Source organism: Phodopus roborovskii, unplaced genomic scaffold, assembly GCF_943737965.1.
Source record: "Phodopus roborovskii unplaced genomic scaffold, PHOROB, whole genome shotgun sequence".
Lineage (NCBI taxonomy): Eukaryota > Metazoa > Chordata > Mammalia > Rodentia > Cricetidae > Phodopus > Phodopus roborovskii.
The window spans coordinates 6,996,929-7,014,909 of NW_026126461.1; positions in this window are offsets into that span (position 1 = coordinate 6,996,929).

Sequence of the window (17,981 nt, forward strand, 5' to 3'; positions counted from 1 at the left end):
ATGTTTTCTTAAATCAGGAAAATCAAGAGAGGGCTGGAGAGGCGGCAGCATGGGTGGGAGGGAGTACTGTTTCTGCAGAGAACCTGAGTTCAGTTCCCAGGGCCCAAGTCCACCAGCTCAGAACCGCCTGTACTCGGCTCCAGGAGATCACCAACTCTGGGCTCCTCTGGTACCTGCACTCATGTGCATACCCCAAGAAACTTTAACACAACTGATAAACCCAAATTGCCGATAAGGAGCCGAGCATGGTGTCACACGCTGTATTCTCAACACCAAGGAGGCTGAGGTCGGAGAATTGTGGCAAGTTTAAGGTCAGCTTGGTCTACATTCTCTCTCTCTCTCTCTCTCTCTCTCTCTCTCTCTCTCTCTCAAAAACCAAAACAAAATTGTCCATAGTGACAAATGCTGGGCTGGTAGACTGCTAAGTGGGGTAAAGCTCTTGTCAATCCGAGTTTAATCCCTAGGGTCCACGTAGTACAAAAAAAGACTCAAATTCTGAAAACTGTCCTCCGGCCTACACACACACACACACACACACACACACACACACACACACACACACGTATGATAGTCTTTGTTTGCCTATAGTTTCAAGACAGTTTACAAAAGATAAATTTAGAGGTAAATAAAGGTTTTGTTTTTGTTTTTGTTTTTTTTAGTCCTTAAATCAAACTTGGCTCAGCGCTTATTTTATCAGTCAGTTCCAGATATTAGTAGAAACCTGTAACACACGCCCTGTTACCCTGTTAGCATAGCAGGTAAGACATCAGTCTTATAAATAGACCTATTGGGGCTGTAGAGTTGGCTCAGAGGTTAAGAGCACTGGCTGTTCTTCCAGAGGTCCTGAGTTCAATTCTCAAGCACCCATACGGTGGCTCACAACCATCTGTAGTGAGATCTGGTGCCCTCTCTTGGCCTGCAGGCATACATGCAGATAGAACCCTGCATACATAACAAATCTTCAAAAACAAATGGACCTGTGGATCACTCTTACAGTCAACTGTATTTGACCTTTCTTTCCTTTTGATTTTTGTTATTTTTCTTTCCTGAGACAGCATTTTTCTGTAGATCCCTGGTCCAGTCTGTAGATCAGACTGGCCTCAAACTCAGGGGTCCACCTGCCTCTGCCTCCTGAGTGCTGGGATTAAAAATGTCTGTCACCATGCTCAGCAATATATTTGACCTTTCAAAGCACAGAGAAATGAAAACAGTCCAGCGGCCTGGCGGAAGTTGTCACAGATGTGCAGTCAAGTCCATTTGACAGCTTTGGTCCTGGGAATAACACACTTCCCCCAGGCAAGTAAACCTTTGTCCTCAAAGAGACCCCTGTAGAAAAGAAAGGGTGTTGTAAAGGGACCAATCTCTGGCCCAGCTGTGGGAAGTGCTCACTGAGAAAACATCAAAAGCAGAGTGCTAACAATTCAGGCCTTGGTCCTGCACAGAGGGAGGAAGGCCTCATCCCAGTGATGCCTGCCCTCGAACACTGAAGCTTCCCGGTTTTCCCTGGTGGACCTCCTGTCAATTGCTGCAGACATCAGGAGGAGCCTTGGATAACTTGGTGGGACAGGTTTAAAAAAAAATTTTTTTTCTTTTAAATAATAGGGCTTTGTTTTCTACCTTAATCAATAACCCAGAACTCCTTTTAAATGACTTAATGAATTAAAGTGGTGACCAGGGGATTTAAAAAAAAAAAATCGGTAAGCTTTAAGCAACAGTTTTTCAAAGTAAAAGGAGTTTTTGTTATCAGTTGCAGCACAGGGAATTCCTGATTAAAAAAAACCAAACAACTTTTTGCCCTATGTGTAACAACAGAAAGACAAGGTTTCACTGTCTTTGTAAGAGGACATCATAGGCCTGCAGCCTCTTCCCCAGCAGACAGACTCTGACTTGTGGGCAGTCAGAATATTCAGGAGCAGCTACCTACAGCAGGTCACCTGAGGCCACCGAGCTTGCTCTGGGACACTTGCTTCGAGTAGTGGTCCTCAACCCTCTTAATGCTGAGACCTTTAGTACAGTTCCTCATGCTGTGCTGACCCCCAACCATAAAATTATTTTCCTTGCTACTTCAGAACTGTCATTTTGCTACTGATTTTGATTATAATGTAAATTTACCGGATATGTGGTCTATCTGATGAGACCCTTGCGAAAGAGGCGTTCGACCCCCGACCCCACCCAAAGGGTTACAGTGCATGGCTTGAAAACCACCATGTTAGAGGGTTGTCATAAATGTGCTGTGCCAGAAATATAGAAATATAGACACACATGCAGGCAAAACACTAATGCACATAAAATAAAAATGAATAAATCACTAAAAAAAAACAGGGTCTTAAAATGAAGCCACACCAGCAATCAAGTAGGAGATGGCACCTACATACAAACGCATTCATTAGGCTCACTAAAAATTATCCTTAGATCTTACCATGTGCTAAAACTGACAATTTTGTTTATTCCCCAATACAAATGGGAAAAAACAATCTACTCCAATGTAAAAATTGTAAAATATCTATTCTAACAAGCCTAACCTGAGAGGCCAACCTTTGTCAGATAATAAAATAGTTTAAAATAAAGCCAACTACATGAACAAACAAACAAAACCATTTAAACAGAAGAGAGGATTGTTCCAAGAGATAATTATAGGGGCCAGTGACGTGGGTCAGGAGGTAGAGGCGCTTGTCACCAAGTCTAACAAGCTGAGCTCCAGCTCTGGGGTCCATACAACAGAAGGAAAGAATCAGACCTCCCCACACGTGTCGTGGAGCTCCCTACCTCCACAATCAAGTAAAGAAACAGACATGGAGGTGCATGTCTCCAATCCCAGCACTCAGAAGGTAGAGTTCTGGGATCTCCAGATAGAGGATCAAGAGATCAAGTTCACCCTCAGCTAGTTAGTGAATTTGAAGTGAATCCATTCTACATGAGGACACTGTCTAAGATAGATAGATATATAGATAGACAAGAGATAGATACATACATACATAGATACATAGATTAATAGTGATAGATATATAGATTCGTAGATTATAGGTAGATGCTAGATAAATGATAGATGATTAGATAGATGATGTATAGATAGATGATATATTGATGGATACATAGATAGCTTAGCTAGACAGATAATATGATATATTGATAGATGCATAGGTAGATGATAGATAGATAGATAGATAGATAGATAGATAGATAGATAGAGCCTCTTCCTTAAAATACCTCTGCTCAAAATGCTAAATATACTGCTTTACAATCTGGAAAAATAAGCAAGCAAGCTGCTTGCTTACACTGACTCAAAATACTCAGCCCTAGCTCTTCTTGCTCATGCTGCTATATAGAAAACAAGGATTTTTAAAAGACATTTTTCTTATTTAATTATATATGTGTAAGTGCATGTGTTGACTGGGGCCAGAAGAGGGTCTTGTGACCTATCTGATGTGGGTGCTGGGAATTGAACTCAGGTCCTCTGCAAGAGCCATCTGGTTACACATGGACCTAAGACTTTATCTCTTTTGGAGATGTCTGGTGACTCAGACAGCAGTCATGCACCCAGGGGCGCCAGAAGCAACTTTATTACTCAGGGTGACATAATGACAGGTGTATCCAACTCCAGGGACCGACACAGAGGACTCTGCGTTCCCTGGAAACGCAGAGAGGAGGGCCCCACAGTGAAGACAGGCCAAAAGTGGCAGGTGGACTCAGGGAACCCAAGATTCTGTTGCCCCAAGCAGACCAATAAAATATATACATATATATACAGGGATGTCATGACTCATGTTACCTGGAAAGGGAAACATTAACTACTTTAGTTATCCATGCCCTTTGGGGAAAGGATTAAAGTCCGAGTATAAACTAAGGTATGATTCTGCATATTCTGTTTCCATGAAGCTGCCCTGCACTTTCATTAAAGAGTGGTATTTCCAGAAAAGGGGTGACCTATTAGACTTTATTTGGCTCTCATGTTTGCCGACACCTCAGGGTGAAAAGAGAATAAAACCTGTACTTTGAGTCTCCATGCCTCTGGACAAGGTCTTTTAACCTCAGAACCACTAAAAGGCCTAAAAGATTTCGCCTTTAATCCCAGCACTTCACAGGCAGAGGCAGTGGGAATCTCTGTGAGTTCAAGACCAGCCTGGTGTACACAGATCGAGTTCCAGAGCAGGGTCCAAAGCTACACAGAGAAACAGTGTCTTGGAAAACCAATAAACTAAACGATCTCCAAAAAGGAAAAAACTTAACTTTTTATCATAGTCATTTTATTCTAATTAACTCACAACTGAAAATGTCACACAGCTAGATCAAAGATGTAAGTATTCAGGCATCTGTGCTGGCCTGTCCTTGGGGTGCTGACAGGATTCGCCCTCAGCTGCAGCCACTAAGAGCACCTCCTGTGCCTATTCAGTAGGTTCCCTTTTAAAAGGGCCCTGCCCACCTCCCATCCTGTCTCTTTCCCCCTCTTCTGTCTCCTGTCTCCAGAAGCTGGTCTCCCTGCTTCCCTTTTCCCCTTTTATGGTTCCTTTCCCCAAAGAAAAAACAAACCCTCTGCTTGAACCCTGTCACAGGGTGTCTTTCTCTCACTAGCCAGGTTTCTTAAATTAAAACAAATGAACCACTCAAACATTGGCCTTGTCCCAAACTCTACACATCTCGGTGAAGTTCTACACATGGCCATTCTGAGGCAATGGAGCCCCATGCTGTGGGATATTTCTTTACACTGAGTGAATTTGTCAATGATTGGTTTAATAAAAAAAAGCTGACTGGCCAGTAGCTGAACAGGATAAAGTTAGGCAGGAGAGCCAGACTAGGACTAGGAGAATGCTTGGAAGAAGGGCAGGGTCTGGAGTTGCCAGCCAAACATGAAGTAGGAGATGAATGTGTCATGTTAATAAAGGTACTACCACCTGGCACAGCACAATAAAGAATATGGGTTAACATAAAATGTAAGGGCTAGTTAGTAATAAGCCTGAGCTATTGGGCGAGCATTTATAATATAAACCTCAACATATTTGTTTGAGAGTGGATTCAGGCAGGAAAACTCCACCTACAGCCTCACCTAGAGTTTTAACATTGCACTATCAACTACAGGTTTATTTATTTATCCACTACAAAAAAAAAGGTATGACAATTGACATCAGAAAAAAAATAGTTTTATGAAGCTGGGTGGTGGTGGCACCCGCCTTTAGTCCCAGCACTCAGGAGGCAGAGGTAGGTGGATGTCTGTGAGTTAGAGACCAGCCTGGTTTACAAGAGCTAGTTCTAGGACAGACTCCAAAACCACAGAGAAACCCTGTCTCAAAAAAGAAAAACAAAACAAAAAAAGCTTTATGTTCTTTTTCATGACTATGTCGTTTTGCCTATCATCTTTCCCCACCATTTAATTTTATTTTTACTATATCCACTTATAACTATTTACATATATTCATTATGTATTATAGGCTAGGATGCACATATGAAGTAGAATGTGTGGTATTTCTCTGAGTTTGGGTCACCTAGCTTATTATATTTTACAAGACCATCCATCCCCCTAAAAATTTAATGGTTTAAGTTTTCTTTACACATGAATAATATTCCGCTTTGTGTAGGCGCCACATTTTCATTTTCCACTCATCTGTTTGTACCAGGCTTTTTCTTTTGAGCCACCAACCAGCTCCCAGATCATGACATGGAAACTTTTTAGTTATAAATGCTCGGCCTAGACTTGGCTCATTTCTGGCTAGCTCTTTTAACTCAAATTAACCTGTTGCTCTTTATCTACCTGTTGCCTCCGAGCTTTTTCCTTTTCTCACTTTCCTGCTGCTCGTGTCTGGCTCGTAGCTGCCTGGCTTCTGGTCCTGGGGCGTCTCCCTTGTTCTTCTCTCCTCTTTAGCTTAGATTCCTCCTATTTACTCTCTCTGCCTGCCAGCCCCACCTATCCCTCCCCTGCCTTGCTATTGGCTGTTCAGCTTTTCATTAGACCAATCAGGTGCCTTGGGCAGGCCAGGTGAAACAAATGCAACACGTCTTTACATAACTAAACACACACCCTTACATCGTTAAACAAAAGCAGCATAAACAAAAGTAACACACCTTTACACAGTTAAAGCAACATTCTACAGCATAAACAAATATAACTCATCTTTGCCTAGTTAAAATAACATTCTGCAACATCTGTTAGAAATCTAGGCTAGAAGCTGATGGAAACATAAGCAGACACCCACAGCTAAACACTGAGCCGAACTCCTGGAATCCAGTTGCAGAGAGGGAAGAGTAACAAGAAAATGGGGTCAAGACCAGGCTACAGAAACCCACAGACATAGCTAACGGCCCCCCAGACTGATAGCTGGGAAACTAGCATTGGACCAACTCAGACCCTCTGAAATGGGTCTCAGAAGGCCTGGGCAGTCTAAGTGACCTCTGACAGGGGAACAAGGATGTATCCCTGGTGCATGAAAGGACTTTGGGAGCACATTCCCCATGGAGGGAAACTCCCTTAGCCTACAGGTAGGAGGGAGGACCTAGTCCCTACTCCAAATGACTTCACAGATTTTGATGATCCCTCCTGGAAGGCATCACCCTCCCTGAGGAGTGGGTGTGGGTGAGAGGGTGGTTGGGGGGGGCATGGGAGGGAGAGGAAACTGGGATCATATATAAAATAAGAAAAATTTTATATATATATATATATATGTATATATATATATAAAATCTAGGCTAGTTCCATTTTCTTGCTGCAGTGGATGGAGCAGCAAGCAGTAAGTATGGATGTTCATATCTCTGTGGTAGGATATGGAGTACTTTGGGTATATACTCAGGAGTGGAATAGCTGGGTCACATGGTAGTTCTTTTTTATTATTCATTTTACATTATTACTTTGGTTTTTTGAGACTCTGTAGTGCTGGCTGTCCTGAAATTTACTTTGTAGACCAGGCTGACCTTAAACTCAGAGATCCACTTCCCTCTGCCTCCCAAGTATTGGGACTAAAGGCGTGCTCCACCATCACCCAGAGAAACCCTTGTTTTTATAAGTCACCTTGGTAATGGAGTTTTATCATAGCTATAGAAAAGGAACTCAGACAGAGCCCAGAGTTGAAGGTTGTGAGGTGCTTACTGTGGGTGCTGGGGGCCGAACTCCAGTACTCTGAGAGAGCATCAATAATATCATAGAAAAATAATAATAACATCAGGGGTTGGAGAGATGGCTCGGAGGTTAAGAGCATTAACTGCTCTTCCAGAGGTCGTAAGTTCAATTCCCAGCAACCACACACACTGTGGATCACAACCACTTATAATGAGACCTGGTGCCCTCTACTGGCGTTCAGGCATACATAATAAATAAATATACTTTAAAATAATAATAATTAAAAATAGCATCATCTGAGAAGGCTGAGAAAATGCTCCCATCAGATCTGTAGAGAAACCTCTGGGGAATTTTCTTGATTAACTACTGTGGAAAAGCCCTGCCCATTGTGGGTGGTACCATCTCTGAGCAGGTGGTTCTGGGTACTATAAGAAAGCAAACTGAGCACCCTGAGAGGAGCGATCCAGTAGGCAGCGCCCTCCCATGGCCTTTTGCTTCACTTCCTGCCTCCAGGTTCCTGCCTTTGAACTCCTACCCTGAGTTCCTCTGAATATGACCACAATGTGAATGAAGTATGAGTCAAATAAACACTTTCCTCATCGAGTTCCTTTTGGTCGTTGTATTTTATCACGGTGACAGGAACCTAAGACAGGCTCCTAACTGCTCAGCCATCTCGGACAGCCCTGTTGTCAGATTTCTTCACAGCCATTCTGATTGTCGGTTGGACCTCAAAGTCGTAGTAGTTTGTATTTCCCTGAGAGTAGCTAGCTATGTTACATGCTTTTTTAAAAAACAATGAGACTATAGAGTTGGCTCAGTTGTTGAGAGGTTTGAGAGCACTTGTTGCTCCTGCAGAGGACCTGGGTTTAGTTCCCAGCATTCACATGATGGTTCATAACGATCCCATCCAAGGGATTGGATGCCCTTGTGATCTCTGTAGTACCAGGCATACAAATGGTACACATACATACATGCAGGCAAAACACTTACACATAAAACAAATCTAAAAGTAGTCATTGCCCATTTATGTCTCTTCTTTTGAAAGGTTATCTGTCTCATTAACCTCTCTCATTATTGTATTTGTTGACTGGCATCTTTATTTCCTTGGTGTTTAATGTCTGTAGTTCTTTGGATATTAATGTCCTGTTTGAAGTATAACTGTAAGAACTTTCTCCTGTTCAGTGAGCTGTCTGTCTTCTCTGTTGATATTTCCTTTGGCTCTGTAGAAACTTTGTATTGCCTCTAATCTCTTCTGTTGATATTTTGAGGGGCTCCTGTTCAATAAAGTTCTGTTTAGAAAGGTCTTGCCCGGGACTAGAGAGATAGCTCAGCTGTTAAGAGCACTGGCTGCTCTTCCAGAGGTCCTGAGTTCAATGCCCAGCAACCACATGGTGGCTCACAACCATCTGTAATGAAATTTGATGCCTTCTTCTGGTCTGCAGGCATACATACAGGCAGAACACTGTATATATACATAATAAATAAATAAATCTTTAAAAACAATGGTCTTGCCCATAGCCAAAATTATAGTAAATAAGACAAAGTGAGAGCATTCCCTCTCAAGCCAGGAGCAAGACCAGGCCAGTGTCATGCTCCCCTCTCTTATTCATTATAATGCTCCAAGTTTCAGCTGTAGCTGTTAGTCATGAAAAAAAAAAAAAAAAAAAAAAAAAAAAACTAAAGGGATCAGAATGAGAAAGGAAGAAGTCAAACTATCCTTATTTTCAGGTAACAGTCTGTCTTAAGGTTTCTATTGCCATGAAGAGACACCATGACCACAGCAACTCCTTTTTTTATAATTAAATCTTTTTAAAAAGATTTTTGCTTATTTTATGTATATAAGTGCTCTATTTGCATATATGCCTTTACACCAGAAGAGGGCACCAGATCCCACCACAGATGGTTATGAGCCACCATGTGGTTGCCGGGAATTAAACTCAAGATCTTTGGGAGAAACAGCTAGTGTTCTTAACCACTGCACCATCTTTCCAGCCCCCTACATCAACTCTTATAAATGCAAAACATTTATTAGTGGTGGCTTACATTTTCAGAGGTTTAGTCCATTACCATTATGGTGGGACATGGCAGCATGCAGGCAGACAAGGTGCTGGCTACATTTTGATATGCATGCAACAGGAAGTAGTCTGAGATACTAGGTGTGGCTTGAGCATATATGAGATCTCAAAGACCACCTCCACAGCGACACACTTTGTCCAACAATGCTGTACCTATTCCAATAAGATCACATCTCCAAATAATGCCACTTCTTTGGGGGCCATTTTCTTTCAAACTACTACATTCTACTCCCTGGCCTTTGGCTTGTAGCCATGTCATACTGCAAACATGCATTCAGTCCAACTTCAAAAGTCCTCGTAGTCTATAACAGTCTCAACATTGTTTTAAAGTTCAAAATCTCTTCTGAGATTCATGCAATCTCTTAAATGTAATCACTATAAAATAAAAAGCAGATCACATACTCCCAACATATAATGGCACAGAATGTACCAGGATATTCATTACCATTCCAAAATGTAGGGAAGGGAGCATAGTGAAGAAGTACTGGACCAAAGCAAGACTGAAAACCAGCTGGGCAAACTCCAAACTCTCCATCTCATGACTGACGTTAAAATGCTCTTTAGATCTCCAAGTCCTGTAGGAGAAACTGCCTGCCAGCCTACCTAAACCGAAGTCACCCGGCTCAGGTGCCCAGGCCAGCCTGAATGAGCATGAGCGGCAGGTACTTCCTCCCTGAGACAAGCCTGCCTCTATGCCAGATACTGCTAACGAGAGACCTGACCAGAGACTCCAATGAGAAAAGGACAACACAACACAGCAGAGTCAGCAGTCTGAGCCAGTGGGACCTTGGGAGTGGGTATAAAGGCAGGCCTAACTTCCTTAATAAATTTGTCTGCACTACGCTCGGCTACTTACTGATTCCCAGTGCCGGAGTCGTTGGTGCTGCGTCTTCTCACCCCCTCCCCCAAGGGGTGTCCAGCAGGGTCACGTGACCCACAACAGGGTCTTTTCAGCTTCATCGAGCTCACACACTTCTTTCTCTTGGTTCCACTCCTGTTGGCAGCTCTCCTTGGCAAGCATTCCACAGACTCTGGCATCTCCAACATCTCGGGGTCTCCAAGGCAATCCAGGATTCAACTTTACAACTTCATGCAGTAGACTCTCTAGGCCTCCATTCTGGGACACCCCTGTCCTTGACTCTAGAACCACATGGCTGCAAAGTTCTGCTGCTTACTGGGGTTGGGATATGGTCCCTCATGCAATTACATCTTCATCAGCTTTCTGTTTCGATGGTTTCCTCCATTGCCTAAGTTCTGGAACTTGTTCTATAGACCAGGCTGACTTCCAACCCAGAGATCCACCAGCCTCTGCCTTCCAAGTGCTAGGACTAAAGGCATGCACCACCACATCTGGCTTCAAGCTTCCCTTCAATTCCATTTCATAAATTGGAAACTTAGCTGGGTGGGGTCTTGCCCTGAGGTCACCAGTCCCCATAGTCTATTTCTTAATGTTTATCTCCTTGAGCACAGGACTTAACTCCATTCTACTTCCTAGTGCCCCTTTTCTCAATCTGTGTATGTATGTACGTATGTATGTATGTATGTGTATACATACATATTTTTTCAAGACAGGGTTTCTCTGTATTGCTTTGGAGCCTGTCCTGGCACTAGCTCTGTAGATGAGGCTGATCTCGAACTCACTGAGATCCTCCTGCTTCTGCCTCCCAAGTGCTGGGATTAAAGGCGTGTGCCACCACATTTTATATTTCTATTTGCTCAGCTTTTTATTATAAATCTTTATAAGCATGAACACTGGTAACCACAGGACAGAGTCTATAAATGCTGTTTTGAGATTTCCTCTGCCAATAGAATTAATCCAAATCTCTTTGCTTTAGCCTCAGGCAAATTCTTTGAACAAGGGCAAAAAAAACCAGCCATATTCTTTACCAAAATATCACAAGAACGATCTCTAGGCCATATATTAATATTCTTCTCTGAAACCTCTTGATCCAGGCACACACAGCTCAAATCACAATCAGCACCACCATCTTCCATGTTCCTACTAGGATGGCCCATTTAGCAGCACTTAAAGCATTTAACTGCTTTTCTAATCTTCAGTCCCAAGGCCCATATTCATTTACCATATTAATTAAAAAAGGGGGGGCATGGTCAGACCTATCAGCAACACCCTACTCCTTGTACCAACATCTGTCTTAGAGTTTCTATTGAGAGAGACACCATGGCCATGGCAATTCTTACAAAGGAAAACATATAGTTGGGTGGCTTAGGTTTTCAGAAGTTTAGTCTATTATCATCACGGTGTGACATGGTGGCCCGCAGGCAGATGTGGTGCTGGACCTGAGAGTCCTGCATCTTGATATGCAGCAGAAAGTGGGCTATGTCCCTGGGCGTGGCCTCTGCCTCCCCAGTACTAAGGTTAAAGCTGTGTGCCACTTGCTCTGTTCTGGCATTTGCTCTGTAGACCAGGCTGGCCTCCAACTCACATTGACCTAAAATTGCTAAAATGGTATATCTCACATAATTTATTTTCACCACAAAAAGGAAAAGCATGAATCAGGCAGTGGTGGCACATACCTATAGTCCCAGCAGAGGCAGGCAGATCTCTTGAGTTCAAGGACAGCCAGGGCTGTTACACAGAGAAACCCTGTCTCAAAACAAAAAAAGAAAAGAAATGTTAAATTGAACCTAAACAGCTCTTAACTGCTGAGCCATCTCTCCAGCCCCTATAAATAAAATACTTTTTAAATTTTGAAAAATAAAATTGGAGGACTAGGGCTAAGCAGATGGCTCCGTGCTCAGTTGTTTCAGTGCTTGTTGTACAAGCATCACGTCCCCAGTTCAATCCCCAGCACCTGCGTGAAAGCCAGGAGACTGGAGACATGGATACTCTTCCAGAGGACTCAGGGTCAAGCCCCAGCACCCACACCTGTCTGTAACTCCAGTTTCAGGGAATCTGACTGACCCCCTCTTCTGGCCTCCATAGGCACCAGGCACACACATGCACAGACATGCATGCAGGCAAAACACCCATTCACCTTACAACAACAACAACAGCAAAAAGTTAAAAGGCCAGGCATGGAGGTGCACACCTGTAATTCCATCACAGGTTACCTAGAGACAGGAGATCTCTGGCAGTGATTGGCCAGGCAGCCTAACCTAATTAGTTCCAAGCTATTTAAAGATCTAGTCGTAAAAAACAAGGGAGGGCTGGGGGATCTTTGAGAGTTCAAGGCCAGCCTGGTCTACAAAGTGAGTTCCAGGACAGCCAAGGCTACACAGAGAAACCCTGTCTTGAAAAACCAAACCAAACAAAAACAAAAACAAGGGAGGACCAGCAGGGGGCTCTGCAGGAGAAGGCCTTTCCTAAGCCTGGTACCAGGGGCTCAGCCGCCTGGACTCAACAGGAAGGTAAAGGAACTAGTTCCACATTCCACAAAGTCATCTTCTGACCTCCACACAAGTGTCATGGCACACACACACACACACAGAGAGAGAGAGAGAGAGAGAGAGAGAGAGAGAGAGAGAGGGAGAGGGAGAGGGAGAGGGAGAGAGAGAGAGAGAGAGAGAGAGAGAGAGAGAGAGAGAGAGACATAACTTGGCCTCTTCTCAATCCATCCTGGAAACATAGGGAGAGGTCAGAACCAACTCAGTCAGCTCAATGCTAGGTTTCCTCATCACCCACCTTCCTCATCTATCAGCTGCTATTTGCTTGTCCCCTGGGCTTAGGGCTATCCAGGACTAACCCCCACAGCCACCTATCTGCCTCGTTTGCCTGTTGGGGTCCCTGACTCATCTGATGTCAGGATTGCTAATGCTGCTGCAGATGCCTCTCCCTCAGACCTCACAGACTGGTCTCCTGTGCTGTTTCTTCAGCCCCCAGGGGGTGGTTCAAGTAGTCCATCTCCTACACCAGAGCATCTGCAGATTTCTTTCTTGTAGCACATCAAAGCCTTCTGGGTTTTTTGGTTCACTCAGTCTGGAGACTGAGAGGTAATGGCACCGTTTGTAGGGTGTAGACCCCAGGCCAGGTATACCACTGAGACTAGGCTAAGAAGTCTATTGGTAAAATAGTGTGAGAAGTAAATAAATGTCCAAGGAAAGGCAATGAGAGCCAAGGAGCTCTGCCCCCAAAGGATCTGGGCATGGGTCTCAGTCAACTGACAGATCAAGGGCCCTAGAACTGGACTAGACAAGCCAACAGCAGGCTCCGGTAACTGCTGACTGTCTACCAATCCCACTGTGCGACCCATGTGCTGGGGCCAAATTCTTCTGGTAGTCCCTGACCTGTCTGGGGTTTGTAACAAGGGCATCCTGGGGACTTGTGTGTGGTTTTGATGACTTCCTGAATTTTGGGGTCCAGCTCAATGATCTGAGATTGGAGAAGCCTGTGTTACCATGGAGATAACGAGAGTGCTGAGGGCCGCACTGTGAGGACACCAGGGGAGGGTAGGAGGCACCTGCCTTGTGTTTAGACGGCTGCCTCTCGAGCCAGGTGATTTTACTTCTGGGGTGGGGGCGTCCCAGAAAAAGATTTCCTGAACTACACCTGTGTGTGTGTGTGTGTGTGTGTGTGTGTGTGTGTGTGTGTGTGTGTACACATGTGTGGGCTGCGGAGGCTCCCTGTCATTGTCCTCGGGATAGCTCAGCAGCTGCTAGCCAGCAGGCAGGGGAAATGCCCAAAATGAAATCTCCCTTGGATGTCAGGATGGAGCCATGCTGGGACCACCCCTAGGGCAGAGATGCTGGATGGTGTTACCAGCCCCACCCTCCCCACCTGGCTCCTGGCTCCTCTGCCAGTTACTCAGGATTCCCACTTCGCCGCCGCTGCATGGAGAGGGCCAGCTATTCCTCTCTCGAGTCGGATTCTTCTCTGACAGGCGGAGAGTGAGACTCTAAACTCTCCATCTCCCCTGGGGCTGAAAAGGGCAAGGAAGCCGTGTGTCTTCCAGATCAAAGAGCGATGTCTCGGGGCAGAGTGGAGTCCTGGCAGGCAATTCACCGCACAGCCCATGATGCCGTGTTTCCTTCTACTGTGTTTATCACAACATCAAGGACAAGGGCAGACTGTCTAGGAAGAGTGAGCAAAGGATCCCGGTTGTGGGATGGAATTTCACAAGACCTGTAGGAATGTGAAGAAAGGCCTGAGGAACATAATATACAATGTAACATTAAGTGTCAAGTCCGGTTTCAGAGCCTCAGGCATTTGACATGAATGTGAATATTCTTTTGGATGGAAAATATGCCACAGGGGTTCTTATCTCCACACAATGATTGCAGCTTTTAAAATCTCATATGTGCTGGGCAGTGGTGGCTCAGCTCTTTAATCCCAATATTCAGGAGGCACGGGGGGACCTCCGTGAGTTCAAGGCCAGCCTGGTCTACAGAGGGAGTTCCAGGACAGCCAAGCTGTTACACAAAGAAACCCTGTCTTGAAAAGCCAAATAAATAAATAAGAATAATAAAAAAAAAATCTCATATGCGTTTCCAATTTCCCAGTGTATTGCACCCAGATTTTGACGTTATAGTTGGATAAAAACGGTGTGTTGACGGCTGGCCTTGGCTTTTAAATCTCCAAACAATGCTGTTTCAAAACAACGTATTTTGTGTCAGGGGGGTAGAATGGGAGGGAGGCTTGTAGATCCCAGAACAAGGAACAAACTGAAGAAAAGAATGCTTATCCACAGGGAAAAACTTAAACTCCCCACAGGAAACACGGCCACCGGTTTCCTGCAGCTGTTGGCGGCTGAGGCCTCTATGGGGCAGAAGGACCTGGCCTCCTCTGGGGCAGCTGGCCGCCTGGGGGCATGAGAGGACTCATGGCCACTAAGAAGTCCTCTTTGTCCCTGACAGCTAGCGCGTGGCTGGCAAGTGCACTGTTCCTGACCGATCTGAGGTTTTATCGCAGCCTCCTCGGCTTTAGAGGAAGAAAACACCTCCCCCAGTACACACTCCCTTTCTCCCCCTGGTTTTAGGAGCGCTCTGACTGTCACCTGGTGGAGAGCTTCAGAATGGCCTGCTGTAGCAGGGTGTAGTCTGAAGGAGCACTCATGCACAGTACAGAGTCTAGTGAGGGCAGGGTGGGCATAACGGGTCTCCGCGGCTTGTAGGAGCGGATCTCGGTAGAGGTCAAGACTATGTGGACGGTGGACGATTCCCACCCAGGTGGTGTTTGCAGAGCAGGTGGTAGAGGTCAAGACTATGTGGACGGTGGTGTTTGCAGACTCAAGGTTTCACCTAGTAGCCTTGGCTCACCTGGAACTTGCTGTGTAGACCAGACTGTCCTCAAACTCACAGGGATCTGTCTGCCTCTGTGTCCCAAGTAGAGGGTTAGATGTCCAGCGCCACAGCTGGCTGGTTTTGTTTGTTTTTCAATGAGCATGAAAGTTGGGGGGGGATACAGTTCAGTAGTAGAGTATCTGTCTAACATGTCCTTGGTTCTGGGTCCCCAGCACTTCAGAACATTATATCTACTATTATTCATTATAAACAACATTACGTTTATGAATAGTTTACCTCTGAGGAGGGGTCAAGAGCACCCCCAAAGTGTCCCCCGAGCTTCTAGCTTCTCCTCCCTCCGGACCGCAAGCAGGAGACGTGCGTGACTGCTGCACTGACCAGTGTACAGATGAGCTCACAGTTAAATCGCCACATCCATTTTTTCCTGACAGCTAATGGTCATAAACTTACTGGCTTCACACAGAACACCTTTGTTATTCTCTGGGCACGTCAGCAGACTGACAGTGAGGTGTTGGCAGGCTCTCCTGAGGAAAGGCCCAGAAGGACCTATTTCCCGTCATTCCCACTCTGTCCATTTGCAAGGCCCGTGTAACAGCCTCTTTGCCTTCTACTTCCGTTGAAGCATCTCCGCGTCCACTCTGGCTCCCTGCTCCCTTCTCCTAGAGGCTCCTGTGAAGACCCAGGACCATCTCTAGCCCCTGAGCTTGGTGCCATCTGCAGAGCTTCTTTGCCATGTTAAGCACCTGGGGATTAAGACCAGGGCGTCGAGGCCCTTGTTCAGGCATCCCTCCAAAATAAACAGGAAACACCAGATCAGTTGAAGGAGGAAATCGCCCCTGCTCTTACCCCTGAGAAACGTGACTGAGAGGGTGACCAGAGACTCCAGAGCATTGGAGGTAGTCCAGAAAACTGGGGGACATTGTGCATATAGATGTGGGAATAAATGTGGATTTAAAAGTAGAACTCAAAATAGCATTGTAGGTAAGGAGCTCCTGAGAAAACAGACACCAGAAATTGATTCCTCCAGCATAGATCCAGAAAATGATGTCAAGGAAAAAAGATACGGAAGATGGATACATAGATCCTACTATCCATGTACCAGGTATAACAGGAGCTGGTGTTGGGGCATCAGCCATAGATAGTCATACATACCACATACTGATACATACATAGACACATACACTACATACAGACAAACAGCAATATATACAGCATGTATAGCACGTAACAACACATTCATACTACATACAAATCACAGACATGTGCACAAAACAGACACATACATGTGCACACAAAGACCCATCTACCACAATAATATGTATACACCACACACAAAATCCATACACACTAACTACACATAAACTACAAATACCACATTGACAAACACACAAAGTAGATACACAAAAATGTTGACACACAAAAATACAAATATATGCCACATATACACATGCACACATGCACACGAAGATATGAGTATCCCCAAAACTGTCAGTAAAAAGCGGAAAATGGGACCAAGGAGGTGACTCAGTGGCAGAGCACTTGCTGCCAAGCACAGGGAACTGAATTCAATCCCCAGGATCCACACGAGAGCAGGAGAGAACTGATTCAGTCCAGGGTTGGTGTTGGCATGGCAGTCATGAGCCCCCACCCACCCACACATAAATAAGAATAAATAAAACAGAAGAAATATATACACTCAATTCTGTTTGCCTTTGTTTTGGGTCTTGTTTTTGTTTTCGAGACAGAGTCTCAGTGTAGCCCAGGCTGTGCTCCGTCTCAGCTAACTGTTTAGAATTCTTGATGCTTCTGCCTCTACTCCCCTCCTCCCTCTTAAGTGCCAGAATTACTCTGGAATAAGGAAAAAAAAATCTGAAAATGAAAGGGGTGGAGTGTGATGGATTGTGACCCCCAAAGGGTAATGCTCAAGCCTTGACCACCAGCACCTGGGATTATGGCCTTATTTGGAAGCAACCTTTGCAGTTGTGATGAAGCTAAGATATGGTGGCACCGAGCTAGGGTGGGTCCCAAGGCCAGCAATTAGTGTCCTTATAAGGAGAAGGAGATTAGGACACAGAGGCACAGGAACACAGAGAGAATGCCTTGTGACCAGAGAGGCAGAGTGAAGCGACAGGCTCTGTGCTCAGGAATGCTAAGGCTGCTGGGCAGCTCCAGGATTAGGTGGGCTGGAGTGAGCCCTCATCCTTCCACAGAGGCCGGCTCTCCCACACCTGAGCTTGGACTTCTAGTCTCTAGAATTTATCCAGAGGGGATAAGGGATGGTGACTGCAGAGTGCCAGGGTTGTAGTCATTTGCTAGAAATTAATCTAGGAGGGAGAGAAGGAAGAGAGGAATGTTTGATGGGCAAAGGAGGTAAAATCAGACTGACGGGTGAAACGGGAGTGTGAGGAGCAGGGTGAAATTTCAAATGCATCCTAAGCCATGATCCTTCAAGCCTGAAAGTGGAATTAAGAGCAGTCACAAACCCAAGGGGCACTAGGGCGTTCGTTGTGCCCTCAGGAACTTGTTCTGAGAGAATGACAGGAACACATCAGGCGGTGGTGTGCACACCTTTAATTCCAGCACTTGGTGGATAGAGGCAGGCGGATCTCTGTGAATTCGAGGCCAGCCTGGTCTACAGAGCGAGTTCCAGGACACCCAGGGCTACA